The 9,423-nt window shown below is 53.0% G+C and overlaps 1 non-coding gene across 1 annotated transcript; it reads left to right on the top strand.

Moving 5' to 3' along the window:
• Positions 1-1,089: 1,089 nt before the first annotated feature.
• TRNAV-CAC (transfer RNA valine (anticodon CAC)) lies at positions 1,090-1,162 on the top strand. Its single transcript has one exon. It is a non-coding gene; the product is annotated as a tRNA-Val (tRNA).
• Positions 1,163-9,423: the final 8,261 nt, after the last annotated feature.

Genomic DNA, 9,423 nt, shown 5'->3' with positions numbered 1-9,423 from the left:
CAAACGCTTTTGCCAATGATTTATCTAGCTATATATCCATTAAGTCTTCAATCATTCACTCTTCCACTCACTCATTCATCAGTCTATCCATTCACCCAACCACTGACGCATCCTCACATGCATCCATTCTCCCACACAACAAAACAAGGAACAAGGGGTGGCACGGATTGCGGGTGGCAGGTCGGGCGGGGAGGGGGTGGGGCGACAGCGACGAGGGGTAAATAAAAAATCTAATTATTCTTATCTCCTTGCTGCGTCCACCCTCGCCGTGTTCTCCTCATCGGGTCCCTCCTCCAGCAGTCCGGAACACAGATCAGAAAGCACACAGGCTGAGGCCCCCCTGAGCAAATCACAATGCTGCAATGCACCGTTGGGATTGGTCTGAGCACCGTGGATCGGCGCTCAGATGGGGACAGGGAGCCTGGGCATGTTCCCCAACCAGGCTGTAATGCACCCTGGGTGGAGAACATGCTAGATCGGGCCGGCCAAACATTCATGCGCCCTTAGAGAGTGAAAACCACTCCTCCCCTCCCAGGCTCTGTCAGCAGAGCAGCCGCACCCTGCTCAGCCAAAGCTGCCTTGCCCACAACAGGAAAAAATAAAATGCTAACTTTCAGTTATTATCATTATTTTTTTTCAATAACTGCTGAAAAGCAGAGGGGCGACGCTCGAGCCGCCACTAAGAAGCTCATACTCTTGCACGCCAATGCTTGTTTTTCCTCTTTGTGTTCATTGCTTCAGAGCTACTGTTCTCAAAGACAGGGACCTCCTGGCAGACTGTCATTGACTGATGGCATGAAACAGCCCTCCCCGATGCCCCCACTTACAGCTCTCTCACAAACCACACATACATGTAACATATATATTTGTGGATTCCTGGGTGTACACTCTGTACAATCTCTGCACTTTGAGGCCCATGGCAACTTCCAACAGCAGTGGGGATTAAAATCCCGACCGAAAAACATTGCCCATAAATGTATCTATAGAACAAATCAAGGTTGTCAGACTCATATCACATGGGATTGGACCATGAACAGTCACTAGATTTCTATTCTCAAAGAAACACGTGAAAACGAGTGACTCATGTGAGTTACCGTAGTGTAGTGGTTATCACGTTCGCCTCACACGCGAAAGGTCCCCGGTTCGAAACCGGGCGGAAACACTTTTAAATGAAATCCTTGTCATTGTGACAATCAGAGATATATTTCTTATTAATACTATTTTATTACTATAGCTAGTGTTTTAATATAAATGATCTTTCTTTGCAAAGTCCGCCGAACTGAGAGTTGTTATAAAGTCAGTGACGTCATGTGTCTAGCCGTGACCACAAGGGGGGCTTGGGGGAGGGCAGCCGACCCCTGGGAGGTCTCCTCCCCCGGGCGGTTTGGGAGATCTGGGTGGGGGTATTTCTTCTAGCAGATTCCATTTGGGCGTTTTTGGGCTGGTTTTTAGTTGCATTGTGCGGTCCCCTATAAATGGGCGGGGCTCCTCGCTCCGGGCACCATTTTAGGCTTGGTGACCTGGTGGCCGGTTGAGCTTAGAATTTTTGTCAGTATTTTGGTAGTTTGTTCATTTTCCTTGTAGCTATTCCGCTTCGATATCATGGCTGGTGAAGATTACCGAGTGTTGGAGGCTATTCGCCTGCTTAGCGAGGCGGGGCGTTTGGACCTGGTCATTGGCGACCGGGGTCAGACCGAGACCCCGCGCCCCCAGCGGGAGGCCTCTGCGAGGGTGTCGGCTGTGGTGGCAGCATGTTACTCTCCGAAACGCCGGATGCAGGACGGGGTAAGTGAACGGGGTCGTTCCAGGACTCGGCGGGCGGGTTCTAGGGCCCGCCGTGGGAGTGATTCTGGTTCTTCGGATCCGTCTGTTTCATTGGATACCTCGTTGGTGGAGGTTGTTGGGGAAGGTGGTTTTCCTTCTGTGGGGGGGGGAGTGTTCTAATGTTGCTTTGCGGGAAAGAGCGGTCTCTGCTCCCGTTTTGCGGGGTCGTCGTGCTTCCAGGCAACGTGGTTGCACGCGGCGTTCGGCTTCGGCCTCCGCGGGTATGGGGGCTGACGTCACTGAGATGGTGCGGGCGGAGGCCATTTTGGATGTGGTTCCTGTGGCGCAGCAGCCGTTACGGGGTGCTTCGGGTCAGGACATACAGGAGGTGGTCGCTCCTTTGAGCGTTATTCGCCACCATGTGGTTCAGGTCCCAGTAACGGTTGACGGTGGTTCGGTAGGTGTGTCCATCGCGCAGCCTTTGGTAGCGGGTCATGGAGTGGTCAGGCCTGAGGGCCCTGGTGTGCTTGTACGGTCTGTGGGGAGGGATTTGCATAGTCCGTTATTGTTTTTTCCCTCGGGGTCTGTCGGAGGGGAAGCTGTGTCCGTAGGTTGCAGTTCTTTGGGGGAGGGGGAATGGGCCCAGATGGGTTTGGGGGAGGGTACTGGGTGGACTGACGTTCCTTTACCTGAAGTGGATTTGGGTGGTGCGGGCGTTTCAGTGGGGGGTTGCCGCCCGTTGGACGTGGGAGGAGGCCTTCCCCTCGGGGGGGTCGGGAGTGGAGATGGTTTTGTTCGGCAACATGAGGTTGGAGAAGGTTCCTTTTATAGGTTGGCAGGGGATTTTCAGTGGCCTGGTATGAGAGTGGTTTCGGGGCCTACATCTCGGGGTTCTTTTGATGGTACGGGGGTTCAGGATTTGGCTGCTCGGGGTCCTGCTTCGCGGATTATTCAGGCTATGTTGGATGTTAGTTCGGATGAGGAGGTTTGTCCTCCGTCTCCTCGGCTTTGCGATGCTCTGAAAAGAAAAAGTGCTGTTGTTTCTGGGGGTTTTGTGGTGTCTGGCAGGGGTGGTGGATTTACTGTAGGCGGTTTGTCTTCTGCACATAGAGTTGGTTTTAGTAAGGGACCCGGCACACCAGTCCGGCCTTTTTCTTTGCAGGAGGAAGCTCGACCTACGGCAGCTGACTTGGCAAGGCGGCAGGCAGCCCAGGTACGCCGAGGAGAAGTGCGGGTGGAGCTGGCGCGGCACGTCCCATACCATCGAGGGATCCCGCCGCGGCCATCACACGCAGGTTTACTACGACCTCGATGGCCCCAACGAGGGATTTCAACATGGGCGGTGCATCCGGGTCCAGCGCGACCTTCCCGGCCTCAGCGGTGGAATCCAACGTTGTACATGGGAGCGGGTTACGTACGACCTCTCTCGTGCCACGTGGTGGTTATAATGCTGGTTTATCTTTTTCAGGACATCAACCGGTTGTCAGTGGTTCTGGTGGGGGGATGTATAGACGAGTTCAGTCGTCCTCCCCGCCTAGGTCAAGAGTGAGGGCTGGTAAGGCCCATGGTCGTTCAAACACGGTGGAGTCAAGGCAGACTTCGGTGGTTGTCACTGCCCCTCCTCAGTTAGAGGAATCGCTTATTTTAGATTATGACGAAGATAGCCCTGAAGAGGGAGAAGTTCGTGAGATTGTGTCTGGGGGGGGGCATGTTAATGTTTCTCATAGTGTGTTACAGGATCAGGTGGTTCGGAGTCGTGCGGAAACGTCAAGGCCACGAGTGCTCGGCCCCTCGGTGAGGGCTCCTCGGAGGGCGGATGACGGTGCACAGACAGAGTGGAGGACGGAAGCCAGTCAACCGCCTCTTTTACGCCCAGGTGAGACTGTGGTTCAGGCCATGCGGCCACATATGGTGTCTATTGGTGTTGGTGTAGATTTAATATCTACTGAAAAGGATGGTAAATTACACAAAGGACGTGTTGTAAGAGATCAAGGTGTGGGTACAAACGGGGATGATCTTCATACGGGTGAAAAAGTGGATAGCGGCACGTCCACTGTTGGTTTGGGCACTACTAAAAATGTACTTTACAGTAAGGAACTAAAAATCAAAAAGTTGCCGTATATGGGTGTTACGAAGCCTTTGGGGGCTCATTTGATGCTCAGTACAAAGGAAAGGATATGGAATGGTGAGTATGTGGAACTGTTGGAATTGCTCCACAGTGAGGTCCGTGCTAAAGAGGGTTCCAAGGAGGAGGAGTTTGAATTGGCAAAACGCCCTAAAGTACCTTTGACTATAGAGAATTGGACGGCGGCCTTTTTAATTTATGCCAGCGTCTACTGCGAAAAGTTCCCTGAGCGCTGTGTGTCATTATTCAAGTACATGGATGTTATCCGTAAGGCTCAGCTGACTAGGAATGATTATGCTTGGGCTCAATATGATGAGGAGTTTAGGGCGCGTATGGCTTGGGATCCCGAGGCGAAATGGGGTGAGTTGGACTCTTACCTTTGGCAGCACACGATGGGGTCGTCTGCCTCTGGTAAAACAATTTTTACAGCCAGTGGTCTTCCTATAGTCTATCGTCCCTTTCAGTCCCGTCCCACCCGGGGAGGGGTGGGGGCCAACTCTACCACCCAGTCGCCTACCGGCACGTGTTGGGATTTTAACAGCGGGACTTGTACTAGACAGTTCTGTAAGTTCCGTCACGAATGTTCACAATGTGGTAGGAAGAGCCATCCGTTGTCCCGTTGCTGGGGTCCTAGGACATCAGGCCCCCAGGGTTCCCAACAGAGTTCAGGAACTTTCGTGCCACCACAGCAACCTCCAGCTCCCAGGGGAGGGAAGTCTTCATCCGGTGCTGGGCCCAAAGGCTCGTACACCGGTTAATGTTACTCGATTGGCCGCGGCTTTGCGGGATTACGAGCCTGCCGAGCTGCTGTCAGTCTTGTTGTTAGGTTTCCAGGTTGGTTTTCGTTTGGGGTATGAGGGACCACGTTTGAGACGTTGGTCTAAGAATTTGAAGTCGGCAAGTGAACACCCTGCCATTGTACAGTCAAAATTGGACAGGGAGGTGAGTGAGGGAAGAATGGCGGGCCCGTTTGATGATTGGCCTCTGGTGAACCTAATTGTATCCCCTATTGGTGTGGTCCCTGTGAGAAGTTGGCCCGATATGCAGCGTTCGCTATTCTAGCGACCGCTATGTATCGTTCCAAACGACCCTTATGATGATTGGTTGTAAGTCAACCTATAGACCAGCTATCCTAGTAGCGTGGATACGAGCAGTCTAAGGCTAAAGACTCGAGAGGGCGTGTTAAGCCAGCTGTTTACCACACATGTACCCCTTGAATACCAAGTGAAAGGACACCACACAAGTGTTATGAAAATAAACAGGATATTTATTAAGATTCACAACAGCCCTGTACTCTTTATGAGGACAGGGTACTAAGCACAAACCAAATCTCTTAGGAAAATACTTCAAGTGCACAATTAAAACAAGTGTCCGAGGACACGGAAGTTTAGAGGTCTCGGGCGGACCCGATAAGGCAAGTCGGAAGCGAGGGACTCAGGACCCTAGAGTAAAGAGGCTATGCAGGCACCGAAATGCCGAGTTACCCAGCCACGAGGGCTGCGGCTGCACAAGTCTTACAGGCGTCGGGGGTCTTCGCTGACGAGCCAGGAGCCGGAAGAAAAGGAGTTGCTGGCCGGCGACCAGTGATGAATAGTTCGTAGAGATCGAAGCCTGGATCAGAGATCGTTGATACCTGAAAGCAGAGGGGACCAAGTTCGTACTACTAGCCAGTAGTCAGAGGGTACCAGGAGGGCACCGGTTGGCCGTCACCTCGACCAGGTGAGTGGGCGACGCTAGGCTCTGCAGTCTCACGGACCAGGAGGCGTTGTCGGCGACCAGGATGGAGGTGCGAGCTGTCCCACGAAGGATGATGCTGTCGGCGTCGCTGGGCCCAAGATTGGGGCAACAAGCCTTGGCAGATCTCAGGGCCACGTGGTAGGCCTAAGATGGCGTCTTGAATGGACCAGGAGGGTCCGGGGTGCTCCTCTCTGAAAAGGGAGCAAGGGCCGATCTGGAGCAACCAGACCAGCAGAGTTGTTTGTCGGTCGTCGTCAAGGAAGGGCACAAGCCAGCGGCTAGTGACCAGACAACGTGCTGAGCAGCGAGCAGAAGGGCCCCGCGCAGATCGTGGAGATGCTGGGAGGCTGCACTTCGGTGCTGGAGCGGCTCAGGGTCGGGGCTTCTCGGACCCCAGAGCACTCACCAGGGAATTGCTTCGATGGTCGTGCTGGTTAAGAGCGTGCAGGTTCTGATGATGGCCGGTCCCTCGAGGTCTCGTCGCACCCACAGATCACAGCTGGGCTGATGACGTGGGTAGAGGTCAGAGGTGCCAGGGAAGCCGGTTCTCGTCGAGCTGGGCCGTCGGATTCCTTGAGGAAGGACTTACAGCAAACCGCAGAGTTCTTAGATGGTGCCCGCTGATGCAGGGTGACTACTCCTTAGTCACAAGGGAGAAATCTTGAGAAGAGTCTCGAATGTCCTTTCGTAGAAAGTAGTTCTTGATTCAAAGATGATCTAATTTGGAAGGGTCCCCGCTCCGGCCTTTATCCTAAAGAAAGGGGTGGGTACATGACTAGGTCCTGCCCTAAGGGTGGGACCAGGAAGGGGGGTAGTTACACCCCTCTCCCCTGCCGGACTTTCCCCAGGCCAGGGCTGGTGCCCCTGGAACTGGTTCTAACCGGCAGATGCGTAGTGAGCACCGGGGTGCCACTCCGCAGTCACCTTCTCGCAAAAGCCCTACCTACCCAGAATACACAAACCCTGTCTGGGACGGTGCGAACACCGCCCTCGACAGGAAACCCTTTGTCCAAGCTCTCCTCGCTGGAAGGACTCCCAGCAGCAGGAGGTCAGACTCGTGTCTGTGGTGGCAGCATCCATTTTGTGGAGCTGAGGCTTTAGTTAACTTTAACCGGGGTTCACAGTTACGTACATGTCGTGTCCCTCTAGAAGGGCGGAATGCTAACCTCGTCGCCAGAATTGGTGAGAGGGCAGCACCCCGATTCGTATGACACCTTACTCGACATGCCTTGATAACGCGACACCGAAGTTACCGATGTGGTACGTGTTATCATGGAACAGCCATTGGGTCTTGATTCCGCAAGCTGCAACCGGGCTCGGCTCGGGCCAGAACCTAGTTCACATGAGCCCACGCACTCTGCCTTCAGGATTGTCAAGGCCTGCCATAGGAGTGACTGATAGGAACTCGGGTGTCCATTGTAGGGTTAGATAAAGAGCTACTATACCTAAAGCAAAGGGTGATTACACGACTTTGCCCCAGCTGTCATGCAGCCAGTTGTGTCAAATTTAGGAGGCCAGCCAGGGGTGGCATAATACATGCTGCAGCCCCTGGCGGCCCTGGGTACACCTATGCCCTGCGTTACGGGGTCTGATAAGGTGGCCCAGTACCAATTGGTAAATGCACCTAGGGTACATATCGTAATTTAGAAAGAGAACAGCCAGGCTGTGGGTCTGATTGGCAGGCCCACAGCCAGAGAAAGTCGTAAACCAGTGAAACAAAAGCAAAAAATCTGGGTGATCATGGGATTGCAGACCCTACTCTCCTACATGACCCCCCCCCAAACGTCGGAACAATAAGCTAACCTTGACCAGGTGAGTATTCTTGTTCTAAGTGGAAATATCTGGAGAGCCCATCGGCATTGCCATGATCAGTACCAGGTCTATGTTCCACGGTAAAGTCCATCCCCTGTAGGGAAATGGACCACCTAAGCAGTTTGGGGTTTTCACCCTTCATCTGATTTAGCCACAAGAGGGGCTTATGGTCGGTCTGAATCTTGAAGTGAGTGCCAAACAAGTATGGCCTCAGCTTCTTCAGGGCCCAAACCACAGCAAAGGCCTCCCTCTCAATAGCTGACCAATTCTTCTCTCTAGCTGTCAGCCTTCTGCTTATAAAAGCAATGGGCTGGTCTTGACCATCAAAATTCAGTTGAGAAAGAACAGCTCCCACACCCAACTCAGAAGCGTCTGTTTGGACAATGAATGGTTTGGAGTAGTCTGGACTCTTAAGGATAGGCGCCGTGCACATGGCCTGCTTTAGGTCATCAAATGCTTTTTGACAGCTCGCTGTCCACTGAACCTTTTTTGGCATTTTCTTGCTTGTCAGTTCGTTTAATGGTGTCACGATGGAACCATAGTTCCTGACAAACTTTCGGTAGTAACCAGTCAGGCCCAAGAAAGCTCGAACCTGAGTCTGGGTGGTTGGAGGAGCCCAGTCCCTGATTGACTGTATTTTGCTCTCCAGTGGCTGAACCTGGCCTCCACCTACAAGGTGGCCCAGGTATACAACCTGTGTCTGCCCTATCTGGCACTTGGTGGCCTTGATAGTGAGGCCTGCTGCTTGCAGAGCCTCTAACGCTTTCCGCAGGTGGATCAGGTGATCCTCCCAGGTGGAGCTAAAGACAGCAATATCGTCTAGATACGCCGCACAGAAGTCATCCAGCCCAGTAAGGACTTGATTCACCAACCTTTGGAAGGTGGCAGGTGCATTTTTCAGACCAAAGGGCATCACCACGAACTGATAATGCCCACCAGGGGTAGAAAATGCGGTCTTAGGCTTGGCGTCCTCAGCTAACCTGATTTGCCAATACCCAGCTGTCAGGTCAAACGTACTTAGGTAGTTGGCCGAAGCCAATCTATCGATAAGCTTGTCTGCCCTTGGTATGGGGTGGGCGTCAGTCTTAGTGACTGCATTGAGACCCCTGTAGTCTACGCAGAACCTCATCTCCTTCTTACCGCCCTGGGTGTGAGGTTTCGGCACTAGAACTACGGGACTAGCCCAAGGGCTATCCGAGGGTTCAATGACTCCCAACTCCAACATTTTCTGCACTTCACTCTTGATGCAGTCTCTAACGTGATCAGGCTGCCGGTAGATTTTACTCTTGACGGGCAAGCTGTCACCAGTGTCAACCTCATGGGTACACCAATCAGTCTGACTGGGTGTTAGAGAGAACATATGTCTGAAAGACTGAAGAACCTGTTTACAGTCTTTCTGCTGATGTTCGGAGAGGCTGCCACAAAAGACAACACCATCGACCGATCCATCGTCAGGATTCTAAGTGAGCAGGTCGGGGAGAGGGTCACTCTCCTCTTCCTGTCCCTCATCTAGGGCCATGAGCAAACTCATGTCCTTCCTGTCGACATATGCCTTGAGCCTGTTGACATGAAGCACCCAGTGGGGGCTCCGGGGAGTTCCCAGGTCGACCAGGTAGGTGACCTCTCCCTTTTTCTCCAGGATGGTGTAGGGCCCGGACCATTTGTCCTTGAGTGCTGCTGGGGCCACTGGCTCCAACACCCACACCTTCTGTCCGGGCTGGTAAACAGTCAAGACAGCCTTTTGGTCATGCCAAGCTTTTTGGAGTTCTTGGCTGGCCTTAAGGTTTTCAGATGCCTTCTCTATGTATTCAGCCATCCGCGAGCGGAGGCCAAGTACATAGTCCACTATGTTGGCTGCAGGCTTTTTAAGAGGTCTCTCCCATCCTTCCTTCACCAAACATAGGGGTCCTCTCACAGGATGCCCGTAGAAAAGTTCAAAAGGGCTGTAGCCAACCCCCTTCTGTGGGACTTCTCTGTAAGCGAAT

The sequence above is a fragment of the Lissotriton vulgaris genome, chromosome 1_1, assembly GCF_964263255.1.
Source record: "Lissotriton vulgaris chromosome 1_1, aLisVul1.2, whole genome shotgun sequence".
NCBI classification, from domain to species: Eukaryota; Metazoa; Chordata; class Amphibia; order Caudata; family Salamandridae; genus Lissotriton; species Lissotriton vulgaris.
Note: the sequence above shows the minus strand (reverse complement) of the source record. Positions and strands in the feature narration are given on the sequence as shown.